At 39.6% G+C, this 14,288-nt stretch overlaps 1 protein-coding gene across 2 annotated transcripts in view; it reads left to right on the forward strand.

The window, feature by feature from the left end:
* Nucleotides 1-14,288, forward strand: part of lingo1a (leucine rich repeat and Ig domain containing 1a) — a 256,772-nt gene that overhangs the window by 101,517 nt on the left and 140,967 nt on the right. Inside the window, exon 2 of one of the 2 annotated variants that reach the window (XM_057837396.1) lies at nt 4,257-4,411. The exons of the other annotated variant lie outside the window; for it this stretch is intronic. The gene's annotated coding sequence lies outside the window, so the exon portion shown is untranslated. The remainder of the gene's footprint in view (nt 1-4,256; nt 4,412-14,288) is intronic. 2 annotated transcript variants of the gene reach the window in all.

The raw sequence follows: 14,288 nt of genomic DNA on the forward strand, positions 1-14,288 counted from the left end.
AGTGGATAATTGAACAGAACTGACTTTTAAGCTAAGTTATGGGTTTCAAGGATAGTACGGTAAACTACAGATATGCAAGGGCCAACATTTTGTGAACAAAGGATTTTGATTGGAACGCTCTGCAGCCAATCAGTTTTTCCAGTTTGACATGAATGAGCGCTGAGTGAAGATGTAGATATGTACTTTAGCTTCGTGCACTAGCTGCCTGTCACTTGTGATAAAAAATACAGTCGCTGAGACTGATTGTGTTCAACTTTGGATCTTCCACTCTAAATCATTTTGACTGTGATAAATGTTTGTTAAAGAAGCATTGCCTGTTTTGAGGGTTTGTACCATCTTTAAAACCCAGCTCAGCGCTCCTTGTTCAGTTTCCACTCATCTTAGTTGCTATTCTGCATATGAGCACCAGGGAGACCGCAATTCTCTGCGGTGCCATCAGTGTGACGGAGTGGCAGGAATCATTTTTGCATGGCCAAGCTGACATCTTTCAAGTGCTGAAACAAACGTGACGATTTCCCTCATCAGCAGCTTCGTTCGCTTCTCAAAATAGTCCGCTGGTGAGAAGCCGATTTCCAGGTTTTATTCCAGCAGCAACAATATAAATGCAGCTTCAGCATTGGTGGGACTGACACATCTTCTTTTAGTGCTTAAGCACATTCCTGGTAGATTACATTCACTCCTCATTGAGTACAACTGTGATTTATGGCCTAACGAGGAAGTCTGACGGGTTGACACTTTTTGCAATGATGATTATATTAACACTTTCTAGGGCACCTCTTAAATACTATGAAAATAAAATTGATACTATAAATGAATAAACTTTAGAGTTTTGTTGCGCTAAATAACCAGACGGTATTTGTTTTTTTATTTATTTAATGAAAAAATAAAATAACTAGGGCTGTCAAAATTATCGCGTTAACGGGCGGTAATTAATTTTTTATATTAATCACGTTAAAATATTTGACGCATTTAACTCACATGCCCCGCTCAAACAGATTAAAATGACAGCACAGTGTCATGTCCACTTGTTACTTGTTTTTTGGTGTTTTGTCACCCTCTGCTGGCACTTGGGTGCGACTGATTTTATGGGTTTCAGCATCATGAGCATTGTGTAATTATCAACATCAACAATGGCGAGCTAGTAGTTTATTTTTTGATTGAAAATTTTACAAAATTCATTAAAACGAAACATTTAGAGGGTTTTTAATATAAAATTTCTATAACTTGTACTAACATTTATCTTTTAAGAACTACAAGTCTTTCTATCCATGGATCACTTTAACAGAATGTTAATTATGTTAATGCCATCTTGATTTATTGTTATAATAAACAAATACAGTACTTATGTACAGTATGTTAAATGTATATATCCGTCTTGTGTCTTTTCTTTTCATTCTAACAATAATTTACAGAAAAATATGGCATATTTTATAGATGGTTTGAATTGCGATTAATTACGATTAATTAATTTTTAAGCTGTGATTAACTCGATTAAAAATTTTAATCATTTGACAGCCCTAAAAATTACATTTTATCAATTAAATTATTGTTATTTATTAATTTTGAAAAATATATATTATTACACTGGTCGAGAATGTTTTTTTTGGATTGACAAAAACACTTCTTTAATGTAATTTTGGGATGCTGAATCCAAATCTGACCTAAGCTTTTTTTTTTTTTTTTTTTAGGATATTTATTCGTTTTTTGGACACTTGGGTGGAATAGTTTTTCTTAAACTGGGGTGGAATAAAGTTTTCCTTCAGGCATCTGTGTCCATCATTTTCAACAACTGGTAGGGGTTGAAGATATTTTTTTCACGTTTCAAATTTTATTGTGTCCAAGTTTTTCTGTCTTGCAACATTCCGCTTTTGTACGTTACCGCTTTTTTACCATTCTCTAGTCAATGGGGGAATGTTTTTTACTGTACTATGTTTTTAGATGTAGCAGTTTGTCAGTGATGTTTTTTCCTCCTTTAAAAGCCATTCGGAGGTTTTTGACACACTGTACTCTGTTGCATTCCTTTTTGTTCAGGGCTGCGCACAGTTCCCTCTTACTACAGGTGGTGTTCGACCTTAACTTTACGGAGGTTGACAACGGGGGACTTACATTTTATTTACTGGGCCAAATTTATTTTAGTGTATAGCTCATTTTTCCTAACTTCAAGACTAACTTGATTGGTAGCCCGTCTAATTGATCATGGAAAAAATTGTTTTAAAAACACCTGTACAAAGAGGTCACTGTGAGCTGATGCCTATAGTCACGGGACCAGACACAACCAAGGATTAACCCTTTTAAGCGGTATTGAATTGTTTTATAGAATCTTTAAAAGGAGTCCTGACGGGGACTTGCTAATTTCATCCAACACAGTTTAATCTGTTCATCAATTGCTTAACTTTTCAACCGCTTGCTAAGGCTAAGTTCTAAGGCCCCATCCATGTTTTTACGATCTCCTTTCGGGGCTCGTGAGGGGGAATGACGGGAATAGTTACCTTTCTCGCACACACCATATAATTGTTTGCATTAGTCCAACACATTCATCATAGTAAAGCATGTAACCATAGTTTAGGCAAACTTCACTCCATGCCCTTTGACAAGGTAAAGTGAATCACCTTATCGGCCCTCACCTGATAAAACGAAGGAAAGGACATCAACAGCTCTTCGGTGGGTCAGGGCACTCTTGCCCTACCGAGGCAACAACATGTTGATAGCGCGGCGCCTTGGACGTCAAGACATGCGTCGGTAGCCGTGGCAACCACGAAAGTTGACGCACGAACTTGACCGCCCAAACCTGCCACAGAGGGAGGATCCCAAGACAACACCCAGGCACCTTCGGCCCGGGCCACTCCACCGCAGCTTTCAAAAGACTGAACATTTAGATAACAACTGTCGCTTCTCGGAGACATTTCTATGTAGCTGTTGTTTTGCTGACCCTGGATCCAGCATTGTCTCTCCGTCATCTGTTTTTGCCTTGTTTTGACCATTGTCGAGGAATAAATTGTCAACCTGTTTTCGGTGAGCTTTCTTTAAACCGTTTAGAATGGAGTCAGTACAAAGGGTTAACACCGGTGTGGACGCGCAGGATTTTGGCTGCTGGAGCAGCGCCAGCGGGACTCCATTTGGTTCGGCTGTGGCTGTTCCCGCGGCTTGGCCGGGGGGCCGAATTCCTTCATCCTGTAGTCTCATTTTCTTTTCATTTTTTTGTTTTATTTGCAGAAAAAAGATTTGATTTTTTTTGTGCAATTCAAAATTATTCCAAAGCGATATTTTTACCAAAATGGGCACATAGCTGGCACTTTAAAAATAGCCCAAAGTACCAATATGTAGAAAAAAATAATGCCTAAAATGCCATGTTTTAGACAACTACAGACAAAGTAGACCAAAATTGAGAGCTTGATTGCAAGTACTTTCAACTGATGATGACGTAACGGAAGCAAATGGGCAAAAGTAGGATGGGGTTGTTGTGTTTGCTGCCAGAGCTTCTTGACATTTGAGCAGGTGTTAGCAAAGCGCTATAGTCGCATATGTTACTCTGAAAGTAATTGTTGTGCCACTAATTAGGCAGCTGATGGCTGGAACATCTTGCTTAGGAAGAGCAAGGTACTTCTATTAGCGCAGACAAATTACTCAAGCGCAGATGTTTACAAGTTAGACCCAGTGGAGCAAAAGTTCATCATGTCATGTTTTAAGTACTTTTACATTAAGCTCATTGGCTGCCATTGACAGCGATAGGCATTAAATCCATTTAGGCTGGCTGCCATTGAGTTAACGGCGGGTTTTCATACTCGAGCAATCTCAGTACTGAAGTCCTAAATGTTCAAATCTATCCGGCACGTGATTGTGGATAACACTGCAAGCAGCTCTCTTTCTCGTCAAATCTTCCCTGTGATAAATGAATAATTCATCTGTGGCCGTGTCCAACCCTCCCCACTGTGAACAACATATTTTTACATCTCCAAAGCATGATAGTCTCACACCCGCAGAGAGAGAAATGGAGCATGTGCGACAAGTTGAGATGTGAACTTTGTGAGCGAAGTCCACATTTTCAAAGAGCATTTAAACAGCCTGGGATCACAACACTGCAAACAACTACTCTGCCATCTTATTCATCTGCTTATGGTTGGCAAATTTTACAGTGTGACACAGTGGAGTTTATGATTCATTTGATTGAACATGCTGAACATTTCAGCGGGTTTGTGGAGTGCCGCAGTGTTTGATATCAGCATTTTTATTTTTTTCTTACATGTGTGTCTTTGCAGGTAGCTGATCAGTAAGCAAGGCAGTGCGACAACAGGGAGGGGATGTGGATTAAGGGGTTCCCACCACATATCATTTCCAACCTTTCCTCCTGTTCCTTTGCACAGCGAGCAGCTGCAGTGGCACATTAAAACCAGCACGCCAACACTCACTTCCTGTAAGTAACACCTGCCTGAACACACTGCAGCCTTTTAGAAGTCTACATTTTTATGCTAAAAATGATCATTTATGTACAGTAAGTGTAATGCATAATTTTTACCGCCGCCTGTTGTGAAGCAGAAGAAGGATATTCGGTGACATTTGTTTGTTTTTCTTATGTTTGTATTCAAGATAAGTGAAGGGAATTTTATTATAAAACTTGCTGGATATGCTTGTAATAGAAAAGAAACACAAAAATACACACAATCCCAGGCTTCAACTGGGACCGTGTGCTTTGGTCAGACGAGACCAAGATTGAGCTTTTTGGCAACAAACACTCTAAGTGGGTCTGGCGTGCCACGAAAGATGCGCATGCTGAAAAGCACCTCATACCCACTGTGAAGTATGAGGGTGGGTCAGTGATGCTGTGGGACTGTTTCGCTTCCAAAGGCCCTGGGAACCTTGTTAGGGTGCATGGCATCATGAATGCTTTGAAATACCAGGACATTTTAAATCAAAATCTGTTGCCCTCTGCCCGAAAGCTGAAGATGGGTCGTCACTGGGTCTTTCAGCAAGACAATGACCCTAAACATATGGCCAAATCTACAGAAATGGTTCACCAGACCTTGTTTTGTTGGCAAATGGGGGTTGTACAAAGTATTAACACCAGGGGTGCTAATAATTGTGACACACATTATTTGATGTCAAATAATTATTTCTTTATGTGGGATTTTTTTCCCCACTGATTGAATGCACTTGTATTGAAGGTTGGATTTTTCTCTTTTTTTCCATTAAGGTCCCATATTATTTGAACAAAAAAAAAATATTAGAAGGTAAAAAACACATCTTTTTCAGGGGTGCCAATAATTATGGAGGGCACTGTATATCAAGACCGATTTTTTTTTTTTTTATTGACACGGCCATGTTCTGTTGAAGAAACGTATGCGGCGATCCATTGCCGACCATTACGGTACGTGACGTCACCATTTTGTTTTGGTCGTGGTGAGCTAGGGAAGGAGTCGGAGGCGGAGTATCAAACAACAGAGCTAATCCGTGTTGCTTTATTGATATTTAGGCTGCAACAAAATACGGTAGCAATGTGTGTCTCACATGCAACCCGCGGAAAATAACTATCTTTCCAGCTGTTCCCTCAACAAAATACATCCCCCCGGGAACTATACAACGTGCCAACATAAGTTCCGCCGGTGAATTCTGTTATAACTCATTACACGGTAATACTTCACTCTGATTGGTTGAATGATTTCGTCTGTGTTAAATTCTGCTTTTTTCACTCTTCCTAAAGCACAGAATTTAGTTTCTTGAACTCATTTGAGTCACGTTTATTGCAGTTCCGCAACTCGCACCATAACAAACGTAAGCACACACTTCCTGTGTCCGTCAACTATATCTGTCCTTCGGGAAACTCAAACCCAAATAACAATAGTTCCTATTGTTACTGTTGTGTCGACAGCGATGAGCGCTCTCGGATTTCCGACTAACGTTATCACTTTTATTTTACCGTATCAATCCATGGAAGAAACATTTATTCATCATGATGAAACGAGCAAGTTATACAGCAGCCTTTAAAAGAAAAGTCACATCTGTTTTGTTTTCTCCTAGATTCTGGTAAGTTGGAGAAGTTGTCAAATCATATTATTACCGTACATATTGTCAGTTTACTGTAATGTTTTGAACTACCAATGTGCTATGCTTGTGCTGTGTTTCACCAGTCAGTAAAATGACATTTCTGTATCTGCACACAAGCTGTTTTCTTGTATTTTTCTATTTATTGGTGCTAAAATTAGGGTGCGCGTTATACACGGGTACGATAATTTTTTATCGTACATTTTTCGGCACAACACCACCATCACCTTCAAATACACAACACGGTTGACTCTATTATTGGAACGAGTGCGGGGTAACGTTGATCTGAATAACATGGCATGGTGATAGGCAAATTAGAATGTAGGTGATAGTAAAACACCTCCTGGTATATTTAAAAAATTTTCTTGATTGAATAAGAGTATGGATTTTCTCTATCTGATTAAAAGAAATGTCTTCAATAGCTAACAAAGGATTAACATGTGTTTTGTATACTTGTAATGTGATTAGAAAAAAACAATTACCAAGGGAAATGGTCATGTGTAGCTTTTATATTTTGTGGTAATTAATGGTAAACTGCCATTCAGTGGCTGTTTTTTTAAACTTTCACTGCCAATTGCAAGATTTGTCCAAGCACTTTACAGTTAAGGTGACCAACTTGACAATCATCAACCTACCACCTTGACTACGTCCTCTTAAAAGGGAAACCTGTTGTATTGCAAATGTAATTTCTGAAGTTGCTTTACAAAAATAGTGTAAAATCCATTTTATCCTGGGGAAAAAAAATCTGAAAGACCTTATATTTAAATGTGTTTTAATTGTATCTTCAGTAAATGTGCATTCTTTTATCAAACACACTTGGTAATTGAGGTTAAATTTGCTGTTCAGTGCTTTATTTTTTTAATATGATTCAATATTATCTAAATAATGGGTGCGAGAAAAGTATTAATTTTCAGTTTAAATGGCATTAAAAAAGGTCTTAAAAGTCTTGAATTTAGATTTATCAATCCTGAGGGGGACCCTGTAGATCACAGGTGTCAAACAGATTCCAGAAAGGACCTAGTGGGTGCAGGTTTGCTTTCCAACCAATGAAGAGGACACCTTTTCACCAATTAGATCTTTAACATGTGTAATCAGTTAAACTTTGTCAGGTGCTGCTTGTTTCAGCAGGAAGTTCATTGGTTAAACTCTCTGCGCGTTATCGGTTGGAACAAAATCCAGCACCCACTAGGCCCTTTCTGGAAACGGTTTGACACCTGTGCTGTAGATAAATTAATGAAATATTTTTATTAAATACTTACTTCGTTCCATAGTTGAATGTGCTGATAACAAAATCACAAAAAAATTATCAATGAAAATCAAATGTATCACCCATGGAGGTCTGGATTTGAAGTTATACTCAAAATGAAAGTGGAAAAACACACTACAGGCTGATTCAACTTTCATGTAAGCAAGTCGAAATGAGGCACAGGAATGCGTGTGGCCTCCAAGTGCCTGGATGACCTCCCTACAACACCTTGGCATGCTGCTAATGAGACGACGGACGGTGTTCTAGGGAATATCCTCCCAGATCTGGACCAGGGCATCACTGAGCTCCTGGACAGTCTGAGGAGTAACCTGGCTCTGCCAGATGGACCTAAAGACAATACCCCAGAGGTGTTCTATTGGATTTAGGTCAGGCGAACATGGGGGCCAGTCAATGTTATCAATTCCTTCTTCCTTCAGGAACTGTTGCATACAACAGCCACATGAAGTTGGGCATTGTCGTGGACCAGGAGGAACCCAGGTCCCACTGCGCAAGCGTAACTTATGACAATGAGTCCAAGGATTTCATCCCGATACTTAATAGCAGTCAGGGTGCCATCATCTAACCTGTAGAGGTCTGTGTGTCCTTCCATGGATATGCCTCCCCTGACCATCACTGACCCACCACCACACCGGTCATGCTGAATGATGTTGCAGGCAGCATAGCGTTCTCCAAGGGATCTCCGGCCCCTTTCATTTCTGTAGCATGTGCTCAGGTTGAACCTGCTTTCATTGGTGAAGAGCACAGAGCCAGTGGCATAGTTGGAAATTCTGTTGGTCTATGGCAAATGCCTCTTAAGCCCTATGGTGATTGGCAGTGAGCACAGGGCTCTCAACAGGATGTCAGGCCATCAGACCATCCTCACGGAGCCCATTTCTGATTGTTCGGTCAGAAACATTTACACCAGTTGACTGCTGGAGGTCATTTTGTAGGGCTCTGGCAGTGTTCATCCTATTCCTCCTTGAGCAAAGGAGTGAATACCGATCCTGCCGAGGGTTTTAAGGAGCTTCTACGGCCCTGTCTAGCTCTCCTGGAGTAACTACCTGTCTCCTGGAATTTCCTACAGGATGACAGGTTGGTCCTCAGACTGTCCAGGAACTCAGTGATGTGCTGGTCCAGATCTGGGTGGAAATCCCTCAGGAGAACATCCGCCACCTCATCAGGCGCATGCCCAGGCGTTACAGGGAGGTCATACAAGCATGCAGAAGCCAAACACATTACTAAGCTTCATTTTGACTTGTTTAAATGACATGACATCAAAGTTGGATTAGCCTGTAGTGTGTTTTTCCACTTTCATTTTGAGTATAAATCCAAATCCGGACCTCCATGGGTTGATACATTTCATTTTCATGGATATTTTTTGTCTGATTTTGTTGTCAGCACGTTCAGCAATGGAAAGAGCACGTTCAACAATGGAAAGAACAAAGTATTTATTAAAAATACTTTATTCAGTCAAATTTACAACGAGTCATGTTTGTGTTCCCTTAATTTTTTTGAGCAGTATATTTTCTAAAGGTTGAAAAGTTACCTTGTGTTGCTTTAAATGAAAGCCCTATAAAGAGTTTGCAACTGGACGCCAATAAAGAAGAGGACTACAAGTATCAAGAGTCTACTCTGAATGAAGCATCTCACTGATCCCAGACATTTAAATTGTTGTTACTTCCCTTGCGATCACAGTAAGACAAATGAGCACATTGTGACATGTCATAGTAACCATTTTACTCTTCTTAACTTGCCCGAGTGGCTGAATATGAGCAATTTAGCATATCGCCCCAAGCAAAGCTGTCTGCTAATCTCCGAGATTCTGATTCTCACAAAAATGATTTAACACTTTCTGACAACACGCTGATACATTATTTATTAGGCCTTACATCATTTTTCACACCCGCTTGTACACAGACCATCCGTGCCGTTCATCGGATGACTTCAAATTCCACTGTTTAAGTTATGTTTTGTATCGCTCTTAGTCTCAATTGGTGGCATTGCTCATTCAAATGATGGATGTTCTTTCTTCCACAAAAAAGGTTGAACTGCCACCCATAACAAAACCTTGGAGATTTCCTTCGAGGAAATCAAAGCAACATTTATTTTAATTTTAATGATGTTTTAATTTATAATTGAGACTTTTTACCCAGTCACATACACTGTTAGATTTGGTTAAAAAGGAACATTTCAAGTAAACTGAAAGGCTGAACCAGTGGCAGGGGTGCAAAGACATCTGAGCTAAATATTGGGAGTCCGGCTAAGGGCGCATTCACACTAGCACTGTTTGGTCCATTTTAGGGCTGCAGCTATCGAATATTTTAGTAATCGAGTAATCGACTGAAAATTCTATCGATTAATCGAGTAATCGGATAAAACAAATATATTTTTAGGTGAAGAGCAATTATACATATACATGAGAAAACAAGACATTTCATCTAATCTTGAACCATTTTCAGTCAATCAATGTCTTTATTTTCGTTGTATATTGTTGAAAACAGCCAACAATTGCATCTCAGGTGTAACTAGAATTAAAAAAAAAAAGACTAATTCACTGCTTTCACTCAAAAAACTTTTAGATCTTATTAATATATATATATATATATATATATATATATATATATATATATATATATATATATATATATATATATCTTACCTAAAAATGCCGTTACGCTTGATAACACACATCACTTAAAAGTTAGGATTTTTTTCCCACGTGTTTCAATTGAATTTCTCTTTGTGTCAAGCCATTTTTAAGTTCTAGTTAAGTTTTAAGTTAGTCTAAACTGTAAGTCCTGATAGGATTTTGAGTTTTTGCAGTGTTCAAAATAAATGTATGATACAGGCTGTATTGGAGCACATTAGGGACCAGTGCTACTTGGTGTTTTATCCAGCAATGACTACTGAGCTAAAATTGATAGTTAGCATGATTACGTTTTTATTTTACACCCTCATCACTCCACAATGCTATGTTATGTTAAAGCCTGTATGTAAGACACGTTAGCCACGCATCGACAGTGGTCATAATTAATTGAAACCTAGCCCTCCGCAGGGCTAACGTTCCGTGAGCTAGTAGCGACAGTAACGTTAATCTTATTTATTAGCGCTTAGCGCTCTTTATTAGCGCTCTTTATTAGCGCTTAGCGCTGTACTGCTTTAAGATGGCGGCTGTTTACAAACGCTGCCCAGACGCGGCCGAGTCTGTCATTTCGCATCTAGTTCAACATACATGTGATCTCTATGAGACGCGCCAGACGCTGCCTGATACCAATGTAGCATTGTGCGGGCTAGTATTTAGCAACGTCGGCGTCGTTTGTGGCGGCTGTCGGCTGCGGTAAGTTTTTTTTTTTTTCCCTTCTTCCTCTCCGCACGTGACAGCGCGTTGTCCCACATTAAAAGTAGTCCTAGCAAAACGTGATGCTTAGAGCTGTCAAAATAAACGATTACTCGAGGTGAATAAAATTACTCGGATCAGTTTTTAAACTCGAGTTACTCTAGTTGCTCGAGTACTCGTTTCAGCTCTAGTCCATTTTAAACGGACCACAGTTCTTTTTCTCAGGTAGTCAGCTTTGTTTTGTATATCTGAACACGCATACGAACTCTAGTTCTGACCAAACAACTGAACTCTGGTGGATCTCTGTCCACTTTAAGCGCACCCTGTTTCGCTTGTGAATGCAACCGGAGCAGGGTGTGCTTTTGCTACAGTTGCACGCATAGAGGGAGTTTGAATTTTGTGGCAGGGGGTAAAAACAAGTTGATGAGCCCGAAACGCAGTGTCACCAATAAAATTAACTTACATGATATATGCTCAGTTTGTAGCTTAGCCCATGTTCGTAAATATAGGCATCCCAGCTATGTGCGTGGGGGTGTGAGCCGCTCGTTTTTCTGACGCCGACTTTTGCATTCCTCGTAGATATCTAATATACTGCCAAGTTTTTTTCAGTCACTCACACCCTTGCGAAACTAATCCTCACCATGGTCAGTTTAAAACTGGTGGCAGGCAAACCAGGAGACAGCATCCTTTTTGACTGCATATTCCAGCCAGGAGTATTAACAATAATACTGTGCATTGAAAATGAGCGTTTTTTTGTTTCCCATCATTTTTGAGGGGAATTCTAAATCTGACTGCTTAGGACAGTTATACTTTTGGCCAAGATCATCGTATATTGAATATGGTAGGGGAGAGTGGGGTAAGATGAGCCACTGGGTAAGTTGACCCACCCCTTGTATCTAGGCAACCGTGCTATGTGTGGTCATGTGATCACAATGGCAGGAAGCCCTCACCATTGCCATCTTGCTGTGGTGAAAGGAAGCACTTTGGAAAAGAGGTAGGCCTATTTTTACTAGAAAAAATGTTTTTTGACTGTCAAAGTAAATTTTCAGCATTTTAGGTAAAATGAGAGTTATGTCAAACAAGATTATCTGAGACTAAAATTATATGTTACACATATTAGTGTGTTTGTAAGGTGTAAAAACATGTGAATCACTTACCTCTAAATTAGTCCAGTTTTTTAAGCTAGCCTGCTTTTCACAAAATGGTGGCTATGGGGAAAATTGAGCCCAAGGCTTCGGGGTAAATTGAGCCAGTGGTTCAACTTACCCCATAAGGCACTGAAATTCAGATGAATCCTTGATGTAATAAACACTATTTTTCTGAAGTATGCTCAACGGCTTTGCTGTGTTTATCATATTTTAATCATCATAGAGGAGAAAAAAAGAGGTAGCATGCCAATAACGTATAAGAGGAAAACAAGCAGGGGCTCGACACCCTTGTAAGAGCTGGAGATAGCTGTCAATGAAGTCAAGAGTGGGAAGTCCATCAGATCAGTGGCAAATTAAATAAATATTGACAGGTCAACATTGAGAAGGTACATGAAAAAGAGAGCTGTAAAGAAAGTAAAAACAGTTGGATACAGTGGAACGCCAGAAGAAAAAAGGGCCTTCTCAGAGGAGATCGAGAAAGAGCTTGCAGACCACATCAAGAAGCTTGCAGAGCAGTTTCATCCAGGGTCAGTAGGTACCTCCACCAGATCAGGCTGGGTTAACGAATATACGTTTTTTGAATTCCTTCAACATTTGGTTAATGCTGATCTTGGACAACGATGAAGCCCATATTTTTCTGAAGGCTGTGGACTTAGCGAAATCAAGCGGTATTGTTTTGCTCACAATTCCACCACACACATCCCATCGACTGCAGCCTCTAGATAAGTCTGTGTATGGTCCATTTAAGACCTACTACAACAGAGCCCTAGATGATTGGATGAGATCCCACCCAGGCAAAACAGCCAGCATATACGAGATCCCTGGCTGTGTGAGTGATGCTTTCATGTCAGCACTGACACCAAGGAATATCTCCTCTGGTTTCAGATTCACTGGGATTTTCCCTTACAACAGAGATATATTTTCTGATTTTCAGACTTTGAGCCATCCATGGTGTCAGACAGGCCCATCCTGGAACAGCAGTCTGCAGCAGCAAGTGATGAATCCATGGTTTCATTCTCCAATAGTACTGCTGAGCTACCTGCACCAAGCTTTGCACATGGGTTTTCTCCACCAAGTTCACAGGAGTTCTGATGAGAGTGATTTTGCAGTTCCATTAGAAGACACTACTGAGAGTTCCAGCGATGAAAGTGAACCAGATGACTCAGATCTGTTGGTTGACGACTTTGTAATTGTAAAATTTGCATCTAAAAGCAGGTACCATCATTACATTGGCTTAGTCAACAGCCTTGAGGGGAATGAAGTTAGTGCCCGATTCCTAAGAAGAATCCCAGGGGTCACTGGCAATAAGAAACCCTACTTATGCTTTCAAGGAGAATGGTGTGGCATCATTCTCACGGAGTGATGTGCTGAAGAAGCTGCTCCGACCTCAATAGGCTGGAGGAACTGCAAGAAGGGACCAAACAATTCATATTTCACTGCAACCTGGACAGTTGGAATATTGAGTAGTTCTTTTGAGTAGCTAGATAGTACTGATACAGCAGGTTTTTGTTTGTGGTGCGTTGTTCTTAGCTCAAAACTGATTGTTACAAAAAATGCAGAGGTTGACTTAAAAAAACAACAACTTGTTGGTTAGTTTACACGTTATGGCTCAACCTACCCCTTGATGTGGGTCATTTTACCCCAGACCTGGGGCAAATTGAGGCACAATACCATTTTTTTTGGAAAGGTCATTATTTTGTGAAGCTTTGTCAGAAAATCATTCTGATGATTTCATTTTATAGTAGACATCCTGAAATAAAGGAATATGTTTTCATTTTGTCTCTATATGATTTTTCCTTGAATCCAGAACCAAATAAGTAAAATTTGGCTCATCTTACCCCACTCTCCCCTACGCCAATTTGTGCTCTGCTGTACATTTAGCATCTTTAGTGGGGCAAACTGAAACTCCGCTCACTATTTTGGCGGTGCTCTCCGGCGTTTCATGGTCCACATTTTCAATCCTTGGTTCTCACTCAGTCATTTTGAAAGCTTAGGTTTGAAAAAATTACGTATATCCATCTTGCCTCTTCTGTCCCGAGGTGGTTTTGGCTAAGCAAAGCAAATGACTGTCTCTACGGTGCTAGTCACATGATTTATTCGAAAAATATTTTTGACCCATTCTAAAACATTTTTTTTTTGTTCAGTTGATTCATTTTTTGTTTGTTTGTTTTATTGCTTTGTAACATTTATAGACAATATTTTACCAGCGAAGTGGTAATTTTAAATTCATATACAGTGGGGAGAACAAGTATTTGATGATCAAATACATGTTCTCCCCACTCAGGGCTGTCAAACGATTAGAATTTTTAATCGAGTTAATCACAGCTTAAAAATTAATCGTAATTAATCGCAATTCAAACCATCTATAAAATATGCCATATTTTTCTGTAAATTATTGTTGAAATGGAAAGATAAGACACAAGACGGATATATACATTCAGCATGCTGTACAAAAGTACTGTATTTGTTTATTATAACAATAAATCAACAAGATGCCATTAACATTAACATTCTGTTAAAG

The sequence above is a fragment of the Corythoichthys intestinalis genome, chromosome 5, assembly GCF_030265065.1.
Source record: "Corythoichthys intestinalis isolate RoL2023-P3 chromosome 5, ASM3026506v1, whole genome shotgun sequence".
NCBI lineage: Eukaryota > Metazoa > Chordata > Actinopteri > Syngnathiformes > Syngnathidae > Corythoichthys > Corythoichthys intestinalis.